This window comes from Cupressus sempervirens, chromosome 2, assembly GCF_028749045.1.
Source record: "Cupressus sempervirens isolate cs-2001-9-10 chromosome 2, ASM2874904v1, whole genome shotgun sequence".
NCBI lineage: Eukaryota > Viridiplantae > Streptophyta > Pinopsida > Cupressales > Cupressaceae > Cupressus > Cupressus sempervirens.
In genome coordinates this window covers 173,676,401-173,695,245 of record NC_143119.1, presented here as the reverse complement: position 1 = coordinate 173,695,245, position 18,845 = coordinate 173,676,401, and the positions used below count along the sequence as shown (strand labels likewise).

General features: G+C 35.2%; 1 pseudogene; it reads left to right on the top strand.

Annotated features, from left to right (window-relative positions):
• Positions 1-1,135: 1,135 nt before the first annotated feature.
• LOC149571615 (uncharacterized) lies at positions 1,136-9,247 on the top strand (annotated as a pseudogene).
• Positions 9,248-18,845: the final 9,598 nt, after the last annotated feature.

Here is an 18,845-nt window from a genome sequence, read left to right as displayed (position 1 = left end):
ACCTTTCTCCAACAACTCATGCACTTTTCTGTTAAGTTCTTCATTTTTAGTAGGTGTCAATCTATATGGTGTTTTATTTAGAAAATTAGCTCCAGGTATTAGATCCATACAATGACTTATACTTCTTACTAGTGGTAAACCATCAAGTATATCCGAGCTATAATAATATCATTATACTCATTCAGAAATTGTGTAATTTCTATAGGTACTTGGTCAATACTACTAGTTTCTACTGTCACTCAGTTACCACTAGCTTCTATCACTTGGTTACTGCTAACACAGACTCGTTTAGCACTATTGTTTGATACTTGGTTATGACTAACACAACTTGGTCTCCTAGGGATTATAGAAAAATAGATTTGAATTTTCTTCATTTCTTTTTCAATTTGCTTTCCACTAACCATGCAAATTTTTGCAGTAGTAAACTTAATCTCATCTAGACTTTCAACCAAAGGCAACAATATTTGCTTCTTCCAATTCACCCAAAGAGTATATTGATTCAATCTTCCATCATGTATAGCATATCTATCATATTGCCAAGGTCTACCCAACAAAATATGACAACAATCCATAGACATAATATTGCACAAAACTTCATCAAAATAATATCTAATCTTGAACTTCACAATATAATGTTCACTTACCAATATCGTATGCTCATCAGTGATATTTCTATTCATTATTAGAAATAGATTCATTGGAACTATTACTTATAAAACATGAATAAATAAATTTGACTTAATAATGACACAATCAAATTATGATAACAATATGAAAATGGTTAAAGAGAAGGAATTTAAAAAAAAAAAAAAACCTTCTAGAGAAAGGTCAAATCAAACCATAACTAAAATGTAGACTATAAGTTGTTGGGAATTATAGCAATTGACTGCAAATGGGTCAAGTAAATCTTAAATAATAAAATATAGAAAATATGTTTTTTATGGATAGGATAGTAATGGGCATCAACAACACATTTGGTCGCTTTTCCACAGTTGCCTTCTTCCAACCCCACTTTCATCGGAACATATTATTTGAGACTGCAATTCAACTCCCAACTCCAATTTCTCTAGCTATTGCACTACATCAAACTCCACATTTTCCCATTTCTTTCACTATCTGTCTTCTACTATTATTCATGTTATTCCTTGTACAACCTCCTCTTCTCTCTTTCACTCATCCATTTCCTTTCACCTGTGGTGAATATATTTTTGATTACCCTTTTGGACTTAACAATAGAGGCCATGGGGACATAAGCCTTCACATCGACTGTGATTATTGTTGGCAGGAGTAATTTCTCCCACCATCCATAGCTGTACAACAGTCCACCGTCCAGCCCAAATCAGCCGTCCATCCACCTTCCACAATAAATTGCAGACAATGAGCTGTCTCAGCCCACAAAATAACAGTCCATATTTAGTTCCATATTTAATATAATGTAACATGTGTAAAATGTTTTGTGAGTTCTTAGACCTCTATAAATAGAGGCATTATGTAAGGATTTTAGCATCAGATGTTTATCTGATCATCGTGGATCAGTAGAGCCATTTTGGGTTTCTCATTGTGGATCATGAGTGGATGAAATGCTGTAACATTCTAAGGATTTGTAATAGATTTCAAATATGTTAATGAGTACGAAGTGCTGTAGCACAACTTGATGTCTTCGTGTTTGTAAGGTGCAATTGTAACTGTGTATTAATATGGCTTCAGGAAGTAGTATAGCTCAACCACAAATTCCAATATTTTTTGGTAAAAATTATGAATTTTGGGCTATAAAAATGAAGACACTATTTTGTTCTCAAGGCATATGGGATCTTATTGAAAAGGGTTTTATTGAACCACAAGATGAATCTACATTAACACAAGATGAAAAGGATAAATTAGAAGATAACAGGAAAAAAGATGCTAAAGCGTTGTTTCTAATTCAACAATCTTTAGATGAATCAATTTTTCCTAAAGTTTGTGCTGCTAAAAATTCTAAAATTGCATGGGATATTTTAGAAACAACATATCAAGGGACATCAAAAGTTAAGATTGCTAAATTGCAAACTTTAAGGCGTGATTTTGAAAATTTGTGTATGAAAGATTCAGACTCAGTTGATCAATTTCTAAATCAAGTAATGAATGTGGTTAATCAAATTAGATCATATGGTGATGATTTGACAGATCAAAAAGTTGTTGAAAAGATACTTCGTTGTTTGCCTAGAAAATTTGATGTCATTTTTGTTTCCATTGAAGAATCTAAAGATTTGACAATACTATCTATTGATGAATTGATGGGCTCACTTTTATCTCATGAATCAAGAATGAACAGAAATAACAATTCTTCTTTGGAGAATGCATTTAGATCGCAGGTATCTTTTGGCAGAGGAAGAGGAAGATCAAACTACAGAGGAAGAGGAAGAGGTAGAAGTATAGATGGACGTGGAAGTCCAAATCAAGAAGAGAGAACAAATCAATCCATTCAGAGTTCTAATAGAGGACGTGGCAGAAGTTCATTCCAACACCCATCATTAAGGTTTGATAAATCTCGAATTCAGTATCATTATTGTAAGAGATTTGGTCATATTGCAAGTGAATGTAGAAAGAAACAAGAGGATATTGAAAAGAATGGTGCTAATTACTTAGATGTATCTGATAACAATTCAGGAAGTTTATTTATAACTTGTAATGTTGCTCAACAAAGCTCTAGTGATATATGGTTCCTAGATAGTGGATGTAGTAACCATATGACTGGAAATAAAGATTTGTTTGCTAGCTTGGATGATTCTGTAAAATCTGAAGTAAAGCTAGGAAATGATAGTAAAGTCTCTGTAATGGGAAAAGGTGTTATAAATGTCTTGACAAAAAATGGAGGAAAAAGATATATTCCTGATGTGTATTTTGTGCCTGGATTAAAACACAATCTCATGAGTGTTGGTCAACTAGTACAAAAAGGTTACACAGTTTCTTTTGATAATGATGTTTGCACAATCTTGGATAGAAATCCTAGTGGCAGGTTAATTGCAAGGGTCAACATGACACAAAATTGAATGTTCCCCCTTCAAATTCATTGCATTCAAGGAGGAAAAGAAGTTAGTTTCAAGACAGTATACTTAGATCAGTCGTGGCTATGGCATTTGAGGTATGGTCATCTTCATTTCGATGCTTTAAGCTTATTAAAAAAGAAGAATATGGTGAAAGGATTGCCGCAAATATTGAAACCACCAAGTTCATGTGAAAGTTATATTTTGGCAAAACAACATAGAGAAAGCTTCCCATTAGGAGGTTCATATAGAGCAAGAGCACCATTGGAATTAGTTCACACTGATATATGTGGACCTATGCAAACTCCATCTTTAGGAGGAAGTATATATTTCCTAACATTTATTGATGATTTTAGTAGGAAGATTTGGATATACTTTCTCAAACAAAAAGGTGAAGCTTTTGAAAAGTTCAAGGATTTCAAAAATTTGGTTGAAAAACAAAGTGGTCACTACATCAAGGTATTGCGATCTGATAGAGGTGGTGAATTTAGTTCTAATGATTTTCTAGAATTTTGCAGATTTCATGGAATTAAGAAGCAGTTTACCACAAGGTACACACCACAACAAAATGGTGTAGCAGAAAGGAAGAATAGAACCATAATGGAAATGGCAAGGAGTATGTTGAAGGCCAAAAATCTATTCAATGAGTTTTGGGCAGAAGTACTAGCATGTGATGTATACATTTTGAACAGGAGTCCTACAAAGAGTGTTAAGAACACAATTCCACAAGAAGCATGGAATGGTAAGAAACATACAGTATCCCATTTTAGAGTTTTTTGGCTATGTTGCTTATTCATTAGTTCCATCTAAATTGAGAAAGAAATTGGATGATAAAAGTGAAAAATGCATCTTTATTGGCTATAGTGAAGAATCAAAGGCTTATAGATTGTATAATCCTATTTCAAAGAAATTGATCATTAGCAGGGATGTTAAATTTGAAGAAGAAGATTCATGGCATGAAAATGATAACAAACAAGTCACAAGAGGAGAACCAATATTACAAGGTGATGATAAATTAAAGGAACAAGGGACTCAATCAACACCCAATACTCCACCAAGGAACTTTGTGCAAGGTGCCTCACCTCCAAGTTCAAATGTAAGTGATAAATCTGATTCAACATTCTCAACACTAGGTTACAAAGGTAAGAAGACAAGAAGCTTAAAAGAAATATATGATCAAGAAGAAGAGAATATAGATATTTACTCAAATTTTGCTTTATTTTCTTGTGATCCATTGTATTTTGATGAAGCAATTAAAGAAGATAAATGGATCAAGGCAATGGATGAAGAAATTAACTCTATTGAAAGAAATAACACATGGGAATTAATGGATTTACCTAAAGGAAAAGAATGTATAGGAGTCAAATGGGTTTACAAAACTAAATTTGATGAAAAAGGTGAAATTGTCAAGCACAAGGCAAGACTAGTTGCTAAAGGTTTTTCACAACAATATGGAGTTGATTATAATGAAACATTTGCTCCAGTTGCTAGACTTGACACAGTTCAAACTATTTTAGCAATAGCAACACAAAATTATTGGAAAGTGTATCAAATGGATGTAAAATCAGCTTTTTTGAATGGTTTTCTTGATGAAGAGGTATATATTAAACAACCACTTGGTTATGAGGTTAGTGGGCATGAAAACAAGGTATATAAACTAAACAAGGCACTTTATGGTTTGAAACAAGCTCCTAGGGCTTGGTATAAGAGGATTGATTCATACATGATAAGTAATCAATTCAATAGAAGTAACAATGAGCCCATGTTATATGTTAAGACTAATAAGGAAGGTCAGATTTTGATTGTATGCTTGTATGTTGATGACTTAATATTCATTGGAAATTTTTATTATGTTTGTGTTTGAAATATGTGTGTCAATTGTTATGCATTAGTTGTTAAAGTTAAGTTGGTTATCTTAGGTGTAACATGTTGAATAAAAGGTGAGATGGTGTGCTAAAGCTCGTTGTTATAGTGCAAAGGTCTCTGTGTGTGCTGATTTGGAGTTTAAGTGTTGAAATCTGGATGAGAAAATGATTAAGGCTTTGTCATATCAAATGTGGTCTTGTAATAGTAGATTTTTGAATTGATATCCCCCAATCAAGTGATGTAGATTGAATGAGAATTGCTTGTTAATAATCTATTGTAAGGGGTGCATTATCGATTGTACCCGACACCCTAGAGTTTGACTGAATGTATTGATGAACCATGTATCTGAAAAGGATTCCTATAGAACTAGCGAGTACAGTGGCTGGGTACCCATGTATCTCGGTAGATGGATTTCTTTTTATATGGACTCAATAATTAGTTTGATGCAGGTCAAGAAGGAGAAAAGCCAAAGTGATGATAATTTCCCCATAGTGATGATTCATGGTCAGTAGAACCAATGAATGCTTGGTTTGTAAACCATTGGAGTGCAAAGTTTATGGTGATCTTGAAACCATTTGTGTAATGTTGGAGAAGTTTGTAGTGAACTTTAAACCACTTCAGAATTGCATTGGTTAGGGGTAAGCCGTAAAAACCGAAGTAATTATAATGAGGGAAAACAATATAAATGCAGTAGCATTAGTGATAGAAATTAAGGGGGAGTGTTGGCAGGAGTAATTTCTCCCACCGTCCATAGCTGTACAACAGTCCACCATCCAGCCCAACTTAGCCGTCCATCCACCTTCCACAATAAATTGCAGACAATGAGCCGTCTCAGCCCACAAAATAACAGTCCATATTTAGTTCCATATTTAATATAATGTAACATGTGTAAAATGTTTTGTGAGTTCTTAGATCTCTATAAATAGAGGCATTATGTAAGGATTTTAGCATCAGATGTTTATCTGATCATGGTGGATCAGTAGAGCCATTTTGGGTTTCTCATTGTGGATCATGAGTGGATGAAATGTTGTAACATTCTAAGGATTCGTAATAGATTTCAAATATGTTAATGAGTACGAAGTGCTGTAGCACAACTTGATGTCTTCGTGTTTGTCTTTGATCCACTCTATCCACCTCCTTCAATTATGGTCATATATTGCCAAAGCCCATGCTTGATATCAGTGGTAAGAAATATTACTTACTGCTTCCAAAAGCTTATTTCTTCAAACATATAATGGGAGGTACCATGACAATTATCGACAAGGAGCTAAGAGATAATTGCGATCCATCTTCCAATAACTACACAGAATTAAGGTCTAGCTCTCAATTTCATATTTCTGATCTACACACATAGACATAAGCCTTGGAACCCATTGCAAACTAGGATGGATAGATTTTCCCAATCAAATAGCTCCATTATTTTGTAACCGTCATTGGCACTACAATTTTACAACAGCCGTTAATTGGGCTGAATTATGTAAAGCACAAGTTGTTTTTCCAGTTAATAGCTTAGGTGGACCGTTGGATGACCACCAAATCTTGTGTGGAGGTTTCCCAATTAAATGGAATGTCAGTGAACGTTCCAGAGATTGCATGTCAAGTGGTGGGTATTGTGGTTATGGCATCTCAATGTAGTTTCATTGCAAGTGCTAGCATAGGCACTTCCCATATGCCAACATATGCCCCGTAGGTGAACATACTACTCTCTGTTTCTCTAATATTGCATATAAATCATGAAATGTTGATCTTTATAAGTGTAGAATCTAGAAAATACAACTGAAGTAGAGAAGTAGACACAGAGATATAAAAAACCACTAAGAACACACATATTTTTACACACTATGAAACAATGAACTCGTTCTCTATATATTTTTATATCTCTCTGTTTTGCCCTATTTTCGAGATTCTACAGTAAGATTAACAGCTCAAATATCTATTACTTATGGAATTTGTGAATGAATCATTGCAGATAATAAGAGTTCCATTGGTCTAATTCTAGGTGAGTATGCATATGCGTTCTCTTTAGTTCGCATAAGTTCTATACAAATTTATATTGAGCCCAACGATTGCTTGCATCTCTCTTCCAAAATCAATCTCAAAATAAACTACTTAAAAGTCATTGATTTATGCAATTGTTATACAGGTTTTTCCATTTGAGGAGCTGCCCTGGTAGCAACAATGGTACTGCTACTAGTTTATATAAAGAGGAGGCACTATCCTAGGTGGGGCCTTCCTGGAGATCTCAGAGATTATGAGAGAAATGAATTGGAAGTATACCAGCAACAGTATGCTAATTTGACCATATGTTCATATGAAGAACTTAAATGGACAACAAATTTTGACCTAGCTTTGTTGGAAGTATTAGAGTTCTTAGAGGGGGGGTGAATCAAAACTATATGAATTTAATTCAAAAAATTAATTACAATTAAAATTCATAACTAAATATAAAATTGTACTAAAAAATATAAACATTTACCATGAACAAAAAGAAATATCAACTCACAAAATATAGACACGTATTTTGTCGAGTGGAAAACACTCAAAATTCCTCAAAAAGGATTCTTCATAGGGAGAAAAACCACTCCATGAACCTGTAATCTTTATTGAGCTTCAACTCCTTTACAATCAGTAGCAATAACTGCTCAAGGTGTTCAAACCTTTATATCTTTTTCTATTTTTACAATCTCACATACACATATAAATGTATATGCTACATCTATACATGTAGGTAAGCTTATAATATAGCTTCCAGATTACAACTCTTCACAAATTTTTTTAGATGTATTTGTGTCACTTTTTCAATAATCTTTTCATACATATCAGATTTTACAATGATCTCTTTAATAGAATTTGAAATGAATCAGTTATACAAAACAAACTAAACTAATTAGGGTCATTCAACAAAAATGCCTTGATGAAATACTATTTTAAAACCAACTTTTATTAGTTATAGCTTAGATTTCTTCAAGCCCTTTGAAGCAACAGTCATATAAACAACAAACTGTGCAGGTAGAACTTCACACTTTCCTTTCAAAATTTTCAGAAAATAATTGTCATTTGAAACAAATAAAACCCTTTAAAAAAATTGTCATTCAAAATAAATGAACCCTTCAAAGTTTTCCATTTAGGGTTCAAATAGTAACCCTTCATTATTCTGAACTTATATTTTGAAACCACTAGGATTTTAATCAAACTTTTGTAATATAAAAAATTGCCTCTGAAAATTATTCAAAATTTTATTTTGAAACCAGATTCGAAAACCATATTTTAAGAAATAATACTAGATTTTAAAAACCTTCCATATATTTTTCACGACAAAAAATTGTCTTCAAAACCCTTATTCCTTTTTACCTTTTCTTTTTCAAAGACTAACTGTATTCCTTTTTAGGAACTGGAAGAGAAAATATTGTCATGTCCCCAATTTTCGGTGGCAGTCTGATTAATTAATTTGATTAATTTGGTTGTCCAAAATAATGAATATTTTATGAGAATGACTAATTAATCATTTTAATTAAATAAATAAATGATATTAAGTTAATTACTTATAAAGTTATCAAATAAATAAATATTAAAAGATAACTTTATATTTAATTAATTTAATAAAGTGACTTGGATTATAAAATATTTAATAAAGTCACTTAAGAGATAAGATCAAAAAATGTTCTAGAAGTCTCTGGAGAAGATGGAGAGGAAAGAATAAATAGGCACCCTGGGGCTCCATTCAAATCAAGCAGTTGTTTTATCTCTTTTGTTTTCAGATTGTGATTCAATCACAGGTGCATTGTGGAACCTAGGGTTTCTGCAATTGTCACAGTTGGCCATTGAGAACGATAACTCTCAATTGGTACGCAATTTTGAGGGTGTGAAATATCATCTGAATTATTGCAAATTGGAGGTGACATTCAGTCATTTCATCCGGACAGTAATTTGTGGCTTAAGGCCAAAAAAATTGGAAGATCATTCTGAGAAATAGGATTTGAGGATATAATCTATTCACAAGGTTTTTACAGGATCAATTGCAGTGTGAACAGTTCGGGAATAGAAGGCGAGTTTCCTAGACAAACTTTCAGCAGCATTTCCGTATTTGGTTAAGGCCGAAGTCTGAAGCTGTTTGCACATAGTGAATTTTGGGTAGGCCGGATTGCAATACAACATTCACAGTGATAACATACAACACTCTGGCGGACAAGTGGGCTTCTTCAAACAAACACAAAGCTTGTCCAAGTGATGCACTCAAATGGGAGTACCGCAGGGAGAAGTTGGTGTCTGAAATCATATCATACAATGCAGATATAATATGTCTGCAGGAGGTGCAGGAAGAACACTACGTTGACTTCAATATTGCATTGACACGCTAGGGATACGAGGGCTTCTATTGGCCAAAATTAGATTGCAATGCGGCCCATAGAGATGGCTACACCACCTTTTTCCTAAGTGAAAATTTTTCTTGTATGGAAAAATCCGACATTATGTATGGAAGCCATGAATTTGGGAGTTGTTGCCCTCGAAACTGAGCGGGACTTTGGAGAGGTATGGATTGTTATCAGTCAAGCTATTCAACACAAGGGACATAATTCCATCAGGAGTTGGACGTTATGCTTGGTCGAGCTGGCAGGTCCCTTCTTGATTCGACTGAAGATCCATTCGCAACAGACGTCCAAGAACTATGATCTACAGATTAGAAGTTATTCAACCGGCATTGTCCGCAGGTCACACATTTTCACGCTCATAGGTAATATCATTGTGAAGTCTGAAGGTGGTAACTATGGGAGCCATTAGCAAGGAGTTGCGATATGTTTCAAGCGCAGTAGAAGCCAGGTCGAGATCATAAAAATAACCTTTGATTAGTGTCAACCTTGCTCAGAAGTTACGGGTTCCGCAGAGGCATTCCTAAGGGAGGTTGGGTGGCCAACAACACTGCCAGCAGATGAGAAAGAATTCCCAGTAGTTTGGTATTACGACCAGGAATTGGATGATGCAAATACCATTCATTAATGGAGTGACAAATGCGATCTTTTTTCAGATCAGACGGAGTTTGATTGGCATTAAGCTTCAGACAAAATTCAGGTTTTCTCTTTGGCATTGTTTTAGATATATATACCCAATCTAGGTTCTATAATCAATTATGGGATTTTTATTAAATATTACTTGCAACAGAATCACTTTCTAAATTCTTTCATTAACCATTGCATAAGGATTGGTCTTTGATCACTTTCCAGTATAGTTACTTAGTTCAGTAAGGACTGAGCTTGTTGACTAACTGTTTGACGAAATGACCGAACCCTTGAAGTTTTAAGATTTTGGTGCTTAAAGAGTCAATAATCCTGTCGGGGTTATTTCAGTGGTATCAAAGTGGTTTTCTTGCCATCTTGTGGGGTGAAAACCGAATTACATGAGTGATCAACACTCTACTTCAACCAAGATGGACAGGTACAACACAAAGTCTCCGAGGACACAATCTTGGACAAGTAATAGACATAGTATTCAGAGTTGGAATTGTGGAAAGGAGGACTATTCAGGCATTCAGGATGAGCTCAGAAAAATCAGACATAACATGTCTAAACTGTTGGTTAAGCACCACCGTATGATTAACAGGTTGTTCGTCCCAGCTAAGGTGAATAAATCAACCAGATTTCATTTTGTCAAATCTTCTCACAATGCGTTGATTGATACAATGAGAGATGTTACTAGGAACCTTAATGAGGAATTTGAGGAACAAGTGTGCAACCAGTCAGAGGCTTCAGTTCGGTCACAAGAAGAAGTGGTGAAGGATATTACGCTGATGGATAGTAACTGTCAACTTGATACTTCAATTAAGACAGTTGTATATAGGTTTCCCAAGGGTGATGTCTCAGATACTCAAGGTGGTTTGGTTCCGACAATCAATGATTACAGTGAAGTGAGTTCAGATGATGATAAGGATGTTGATGGTAAGATACCAGGTAGAGATGAGCAAACACTGAGTATTCATGATTTTGCTGAGAGAGAGTACCAGGCTCAGTTAGATGCTTCGTCACATGAGGATGAGAATGGCAGTACTTCACATGATTTGTCCAGCCAGCTGAAGGTAAGCAAAGATAGTATTGTGGCTTCTTTATCTCATCATGACAGGATGCGGGAGATGATAGAAGAGCACATCTAAATGATTCAGTTACAAGGAAGACATAAGGGAGTTCAGGAAAAATCTTCTTGGTTTGACTTACAGGCAATTAGTGAAGGAATGGGAACCATGAAGTCAAGCTATTTACATCTTCTATCAGACCATGACCATCTTCTTAGCCTTACCAAAGACTATTCAGATGCCTTGAGGAGGAAGGAGGAGAAAGTTTCCAAGCTTTCTCGTGAGCTTGAGGACAATCAAGCAACCTTGGTAAATACTCCTTTGGCTTTACAGGACTGGGAGAGACATGGGAATGAGCACGACATGGAGCTGAGCTTAAGTTCATCTTGCACTCAGTTTTTGAAAAGAGAGGGATCATATGAGGTTGCTGATAATGCTACGAGTTCATCTTGCATTCACATCCAGGATACAAGGACAATGTCAAACCAATATGAGGAGTTAGTTGGTATTGGTCACATTACTCAAGTAAGTAGTTTGCTTGAGTTACTAGCTGTTCCTTGTTTATGGATATGGACTGAAGAATGTTTCCGCAGCGTTTGGGATTCGATTGACTGGAGAACACTTAATGGTAGCAGCGATTGTTTAAATACTATCATGGACTGGATTAGCAGAATACTCGGTGTTGTCTTGCTTTGTGCCAGCAGCTTGACCGATGTTGGTATTAGTTTTTATACACCGGTATTGGGTTTGATTCATATATGCAGACGACCGTTCTTGCTGGAAGGTGTTGAAGATTTTTTGACAGTGTGTACAGATGAATCCCAGGATTGTTTCGACCTTGATAACATCCAGGAGGATGAAGTGAACAGTTTTGTAGACTCAGCTTCCTTGACAAATTCTTTGGGTACAGAAGAGTTTAACAGCAGTACTATAGATTTTGACACTCCGGATGAGGATATGAGTTTTGGAGAAAATTTGCAAGATATGGATGACAATATTCTAGAAACCAGTAACCTTGAAGATACTCCTTTAGACAATGTGACAGAGAAGGTTTGTGGAAGACAGTTTAGCCAGAGCCATCATGTGATTAGCCAGTTGAAAGTTAGTGAGCGAGACATTGCTATCGCTTGTGAGCATTTTGATACTGCTCGTCAGTTGTTGGCTATTACTGGTTGGGGTTCTTCTATGACAGATGAGTCCAGCGGTGGTTACTTTTCTTTGGCAGAAATTCATGCCTTGAGTGAAGCTGTCCGAATTTTGAAGCAGGATTACTTACGATTGGTAGCTGATCGTGATCACTTGGTTGAGTGGGGGAGTATAGCATATGAGGCACTCTTGGATCATGAAGAGGAGATGAGTGAGCTTTCCCAGGAGCTCATAGCGACTACTGAGGCATTAGAGGACACACAGTGAGATCTACAGAAGTTGCAGTTTCAGTTGAAGGAGGTGACCATGGAGTTGGAGCATTTGCGGTCAAACCTAGCCCCAAACCCAGTTCAGTTGTCTATTAAGGAAGATGGTGGTAAGTACACTCCTATAGCTGCTATTGAGGAGCTTATTGTTGGAACTGACACACATTTTCAGGATTTAGAAGTAGCTGGTCCTAATGAGTTTGGGATACCAGTAGAGTCAAGTCTCCAGATTGATTCTTCTCAGATAGTTGATAGTGTGGTACAGTTGAGTATGCCACCCTTACAGGAGGACCAGTTGTGGTGTAAAGGGGAGTATGTTAATGTTTCCTCATATAATTTTTATTGCATTGAACCGTTCATGGAGTATTTGCTGGATAGTGCATGTGTTCATTTGGACTCGCATAAAGTGACAGAAGGTGTTCTCATCCAAGATACTAGTGTTATTTGCAGATTGGTTGAGAAGATTATAGGGGTCCTTTCTACTATGCTACCTCACAGGGATCTCGAGGAGGGGTTTGTTGAGAAGAGTGCATAGGGACCTATCCGACTTACAGTCACTCAGAGTCAGAGATTGGAGCCATATGTTGATTCCCAGTTTAGCGATGGAGAGCCAGTAGCAGAATTTGGAGGATCTTACCGGCATTATACAGTAGGGTACGCTCATCACTTTTCTTTTGATACGGAGATAGAAGATTTTATTTCACGCAAATGTAGATTGGCTCCAGTTTCTTACCATCCATTAGGGGATAGATTGGCACCATCTTTTGAAAATAAAATTTGTAGTAGCAAGTTACTCAGGCTGCAGCATCGACACACTCGGAGTAGTTTTTTAGAGATTGGATTTGATGGCAGTGATTCAAGTACCTATGGCTGTTGTCATATCTACAGTGCAGTTGGGTGCAGGTGTCATTCTGACAGGGGCTTGAATTCCGATAGAGTTGATGTTTTAGTTGGGTTGAGATCTACAAGAAGGTTTCTTCTATCGCCATCTACAGTTGGTTTACAGATGATTTCATCAGAGTTGTCAGTTGTTTGGGAATTGAGTACAGTTTTTCAGCTATTGGTAATAATGTTTTCTCCACGAGAGTATGGTGCGGATTGGGATAATACACAGATTTACATTTGGGATCCAGGCAGACTGATTGGTTCATGGTTCAGCCATTGCTTGGGGACAAGCAATTTCAGGAAGGGCGGACTGTCATGTCCCCAATTTTTGGTGGCAGTCTAATTAATTAATTTGATTAATTTGGTTGTCCAAAATAATGAATATTTTATGAGGATTACTAATTAATCATTTTAATTAAATAAATAAATGATATTAAGTTAATTACTTATAAAGTTATCAAATAAATAAATATTAAAAGATAACTTTATATTTAATTAATTTAATAAAGTGACTTGGATTATAAAATATTTAATAAAGTCACTTAAGAGATAAGATCAAAAAATTTTCTAGAAGTCTCTGGAGAAGATGGAGAGGAAAGAATAAATAGGCACCCCAGGGCTCCATTCGAATCAAGCAGTTGTTTTATCTCTTTTGTTTTCAGATTGTGATTCAATCACAGGTGCATTGTGGAACCTAGGATTTCTACAATTGTCACAGTTGGCCATTGAGAACGATAACTCTCAATTGGTACGCAATTTTGAGGGTGTGAAATATCATCTGAATTATTGCAGATTGGAGGTGACATTTAGTCATTTCATCTGGACGATAATTTGTGGCTTAAGGCCAAAAAAATTGGAAGATCATTATGAGAAATAGGATTCGAGGATATAATCTATTCACAAGGTTTTTACAGGATCACTTGCAGTGTGAACAGTTCGCGAATAGAAGGCGAGTTTCCTAGACAAACTTTCAGCAGCATTTCCGTATTTGGTTAAGGCTGAAGTCTGAAGCTGTTTGCACATAGCGAATTTTGGGCAGGCCGGATTGCAATACAACATTCACAGTGATAACATACAATGCTCTGGCGGACAAGTGGGCATCTTCAAACAAACACAAAGCCTGTACAAGTGATGCACTCAAATGGGAGTACCGCAGGGAGAAGTTGGTGTCTGAAATCATATCATACAATGCAGATATAATATGTCTGCAGGAGGTGCAGGAAGAACACTACGTTGACTTCAATACTGCATTGACACGCCAGGGATACGAGGGCTTCTATTTGCCAAAATTAGATTGCAATGTGGCCCATAGAGATGGCTGCACCACCTTTTTCCTAAGTGAAAATTTTTCTTGTATGGAAAAATCCGACATTATGTATGGAAGCCATGAATTTGGGAGTTGTTGCCCTCGAAACTGAGCGGGACTTTGGAGAGGTATGGATTGTTATCAGTCAAGCTATTCAACACAAGGGACATAATTCCATTAGGAGTTGGACGTTATGCTTGGTCGAGCTGGCAGGTCCCTTCTTGATTCGACTGAAGATCCATTCGCAGCAGACGTCCAAGAACTATGATCTACAGATTAGAAGTTATTCAACCGGCATTGTCCGCGGGTCACACATTTTCACGCTCATAGGTAATATCATTGTGAAGTCTGAAGGTGGTAACTATGGGAGCCATTAGCAAGGAGTTGTGATATGTTTCAAGCGCAGTAGAAGCCAGGTCGAGATCATAAAAATAACCTTTGATTAGTGTCAACCTTGCTCAGAAGTTACGGGTTCTGCAGAGGCATTCCTAAGGGAGGTTGGGTGGCCAACAACACTGCCAGCAGATGAGAAAGAATTCCCAGTAGTTTGGTATTACGACTAGGAATTGGATGATGCAAATACCATTCATTAATGGAGTGACAAATGCAATCTTTTTTCAGATCAGACGGAGTTCGATTGGCATTAAGATTCAGACAAAATTCAGGTTTTCTCTTTGGCATTGTTTTAGATATATATACCCAATCCGGGTTCTATAATTAATTATGGGATTGTTATTAAATATTACTTGCAACAGAATCACTTTCTGAATTCTGTCATTAACCATTGCATAAGGATTGGTCTTTGATCACTTCCCAGTATAGTTACTTAGTTCAGTAAGGACTGAGCTTGTTGACTAACTGTTTGACGAAATGACCGAACCCTTGAAGTTTTAAGATTTTGGTGCTTAAAGAGTCAATAATCCTATCAGGGTTATTTCAAATATTCATCTTCTTTTAAGAAAACTAGAACTAGACTTTAACTAACAATACTTCCAAATATTGTCACTAAAAGAAAGAATATCAATCTTTGCCAAAACACACATACCTTCCATTATTTATTTACCTCCATTGTTTCTGAAAAACCTTTCGCATTTTGAAGACTTTCATTATGCCTCAAAAACCCTTAGTCATGCAATCACAAGAGGAGCATAAAAAGTAAGTAAGAAACAATAAGAAATTCTTTGCTCAACCCACATTCAAACAAAATCTTTTCAAATCAAAAACCTTTTCATATTTCTAGAAAGCAAAGTCTCTTACACAGCCAAATTTTTTTTGACCTTCGTAGAAAAAGAACAACTCCTTTTCAAAACAACCCATATTCGTATGCCAAAGATTATTCACAGTAAACCTTTACAGTGGTAAATCATTGTTCAACAATCATGCAGAAAAGAAAATCAAAATGATATTTGTAGGATAGAAGACACCCACAACCAAAACTTGTTTTAACTTTTGTTTCAAATCCGCTGTCAGATCCTTACACTTGGTGAGTTCCCTTTTTCATACAATAGTCTATATTAAATGCTACGTACAGTATAATTGTGCTTGCTATTAATACTGCACAAATATGTTTGACTTATCTTTTAACTTACCACACAAAAATATTTTATTTGCCACCTTTTCGAAATGACCAAAATTGCCATGTCATCTTTGCCTTTTATTTTATTTACCTTTGCCAAGCCACATGTTATGTTTTTCAAACTTGTCTGCCACCTTTTCCATCTTCAAAGATATGGTCAACAATCTCCCCCATTTTTTGAGGCAAAAAATTCATCAACTAATATATATATATGCGTTGAATAAATATGAAGAATGAGTATGCTATAAAAATACAATGTTGAACACACAATGCTAATACAAAACTGATCACTGAAGAATATTGATCACAAAATGCAGTGCAGATCACCATATGCAACAAAGAAGAATAAATATACCAACTAAAACATCAATATGCCATCTAAATCTAGCAATCAACTGATGAAAAAAAAATGTTGATATGCTGAACAATTAAACAATTAGCTAATAATATGCTGATTAAAAATATGCCAACTGATATAGAAAATGATATGTCAAATGCCAACTGAAACCAACTGAAAATGAAAAAATATGCCAACCAACTAAGTAACTGATTAATCTCCCCCAAAAAAATTTGCGTCAAAAAATTTGACCATTTACTTTTCATAGAAGAATTTCTATGAATAGGAGCAAAAACTTAAGATAGAATGTTTATTTGCAAGAATCTTATGTCAGCATTGATTGAGAGAAAACTCTCAATTCAGTTCTTAGCTATTCAAATAATTCCCTACATAGAGCTTTAGTAAAAATGTCTGCTACTTGTCCTTGAGTGGGCACATAAATTAGCTTGAATTCATAATTGAGAACTTTGTCATGTGAAAAGAGAAGTTTAATAGCCACATGTTTTGTACATGAGTGCATTACTAGATTTTTGCTCAATTAAATAGTAATCATATTATCACACATGATAGAAATAGGTTTTGGGACTTGAATTCCTAAATTAGTCAATTGATAATCCATCCAGATCAGCTGAGTACAACATGTTGTGGCAACAACATACTTAGATTCACAAGTAGACAATATAATACAATCTTGTCTCTTACTATGCCAAGCAACTAGGAAATCACCAAGGAAGAAAGTTGCACCACTAGTGCTCTTTTTATTATCAGATCCACTCCAATCTACATTAGTATAACCAGAAAGTGTAAAATCATTGCTATGAGAATACCATAAACCATAATCAAGTGTGCCTTGAATGTATTTCAGTATTCTATTTACTACATTTAGATGAGATTATTTTGGATAAGATTGAAATCTTGAGACCATACAAACTGCTTACATTATATCAGGTCTAGATGTAGTTATATATAACAAACTTCTAATCATGGATCTATAAGGAGTTTGATTTATGGAAGGTGAGTCATCATTCTTTATTAGTTTGCAGCTTGTCTCCATAGGAGTGCTTATTGGTTTACATTCAGCCATATTAAACTTTCTCAACATTTCTTTTGCATATTTAGTTCAAGAAAGAAATAGTCCATGTTCAAGTTGTGAGACTTGCAAACTAAGGAAAAATGTGAGCACACCCAACAGTGACATTTCAAACTTAGATTCCATGATCTTTGAAAAATGTTTTGCTGATTCATCATTAGTAGACCTAAAAATAATATCATCCACATAGATTTCTACTACCAAAATATCATCATTTATAACTTTGATATACAAACTGCTATTTTCTTTTCCATGAGAAAATCCATTTGTAGTTAAATGTTTATCCAACCTGGAATAACAAGCTCTAGGAGCTTGTTTTAAGCCATATAAAGCCTTTTTCAGTCAGTAAACATGATCGGGTTTGTTAGAAGATTCAAAACCTTTTGGTTGTTCCATATAGACTTTCTCTTCAAGATACCCATTCAAGAATGCAATTTTGACATCCATTTGGTAAACAGTAAATTTTTTGTAACTAGCATATGCAAGGAAAATTCTAATTGATTTCATCTTTTCCACTGGTGCAAAGGTTTCACCAAAATCAACTCCTTCTTGTTGAGCATAACCTTTGTATACAAATTTAGCTTTATTCTTGATCACTTTTCCATCTTCATTCAGTTTGTTATGGAATAGCCATTTTCCACCTATGACATTTTTGTCATTAGGTCTAGGAACAAGTTTCCAAGTCTTGTTTTTCTCTATTTGGTTTATTTCTTCCTTCATAGCATTTTGCCAATAGGAGTCTGATAAGGCTTTAGCAACACTCTTTGGTTCAAAATCTGATATCAAGCAAAAATGTTCAGCAATATTTGTTTGTTCATTTGTTTTGGCTTTTCTTCTAGTTAAGATCCCTTTTTCTACATCCCCAATAATTTGAGACTCGAGATGTCTCTTAGCAATTATTCTAGAAGATGTTTTTATTTTTGAACCAGTACTTATTACTTTGGGACTTGAGTAGTTTTCTCGTTCAATTTCATTAGCAAGTCCAGTTTCAACATTTTTAGGATGTTCATCATGTAAAGTTTCTAATTTTGGGAATGATGTATCTTCATGATCCTCTTTATTATTGCAGCACACACAATTTTCATCAAATACAACATTTATGGCTTCTACAATTTTATTCAGCCTTTTATTATAGTTTTTATAGGCTTTTCTATGTGTAGAGTATCTAAGGAAAATCCCTTCATTAGATCTTGAGTTGAAGTTCTCTAAAGAATCATCATTCTTTTTTATAAAACATTTACAACCAAAAAACTTGAAATATTTGACATTTGTTGTTTTTCCATTCCATA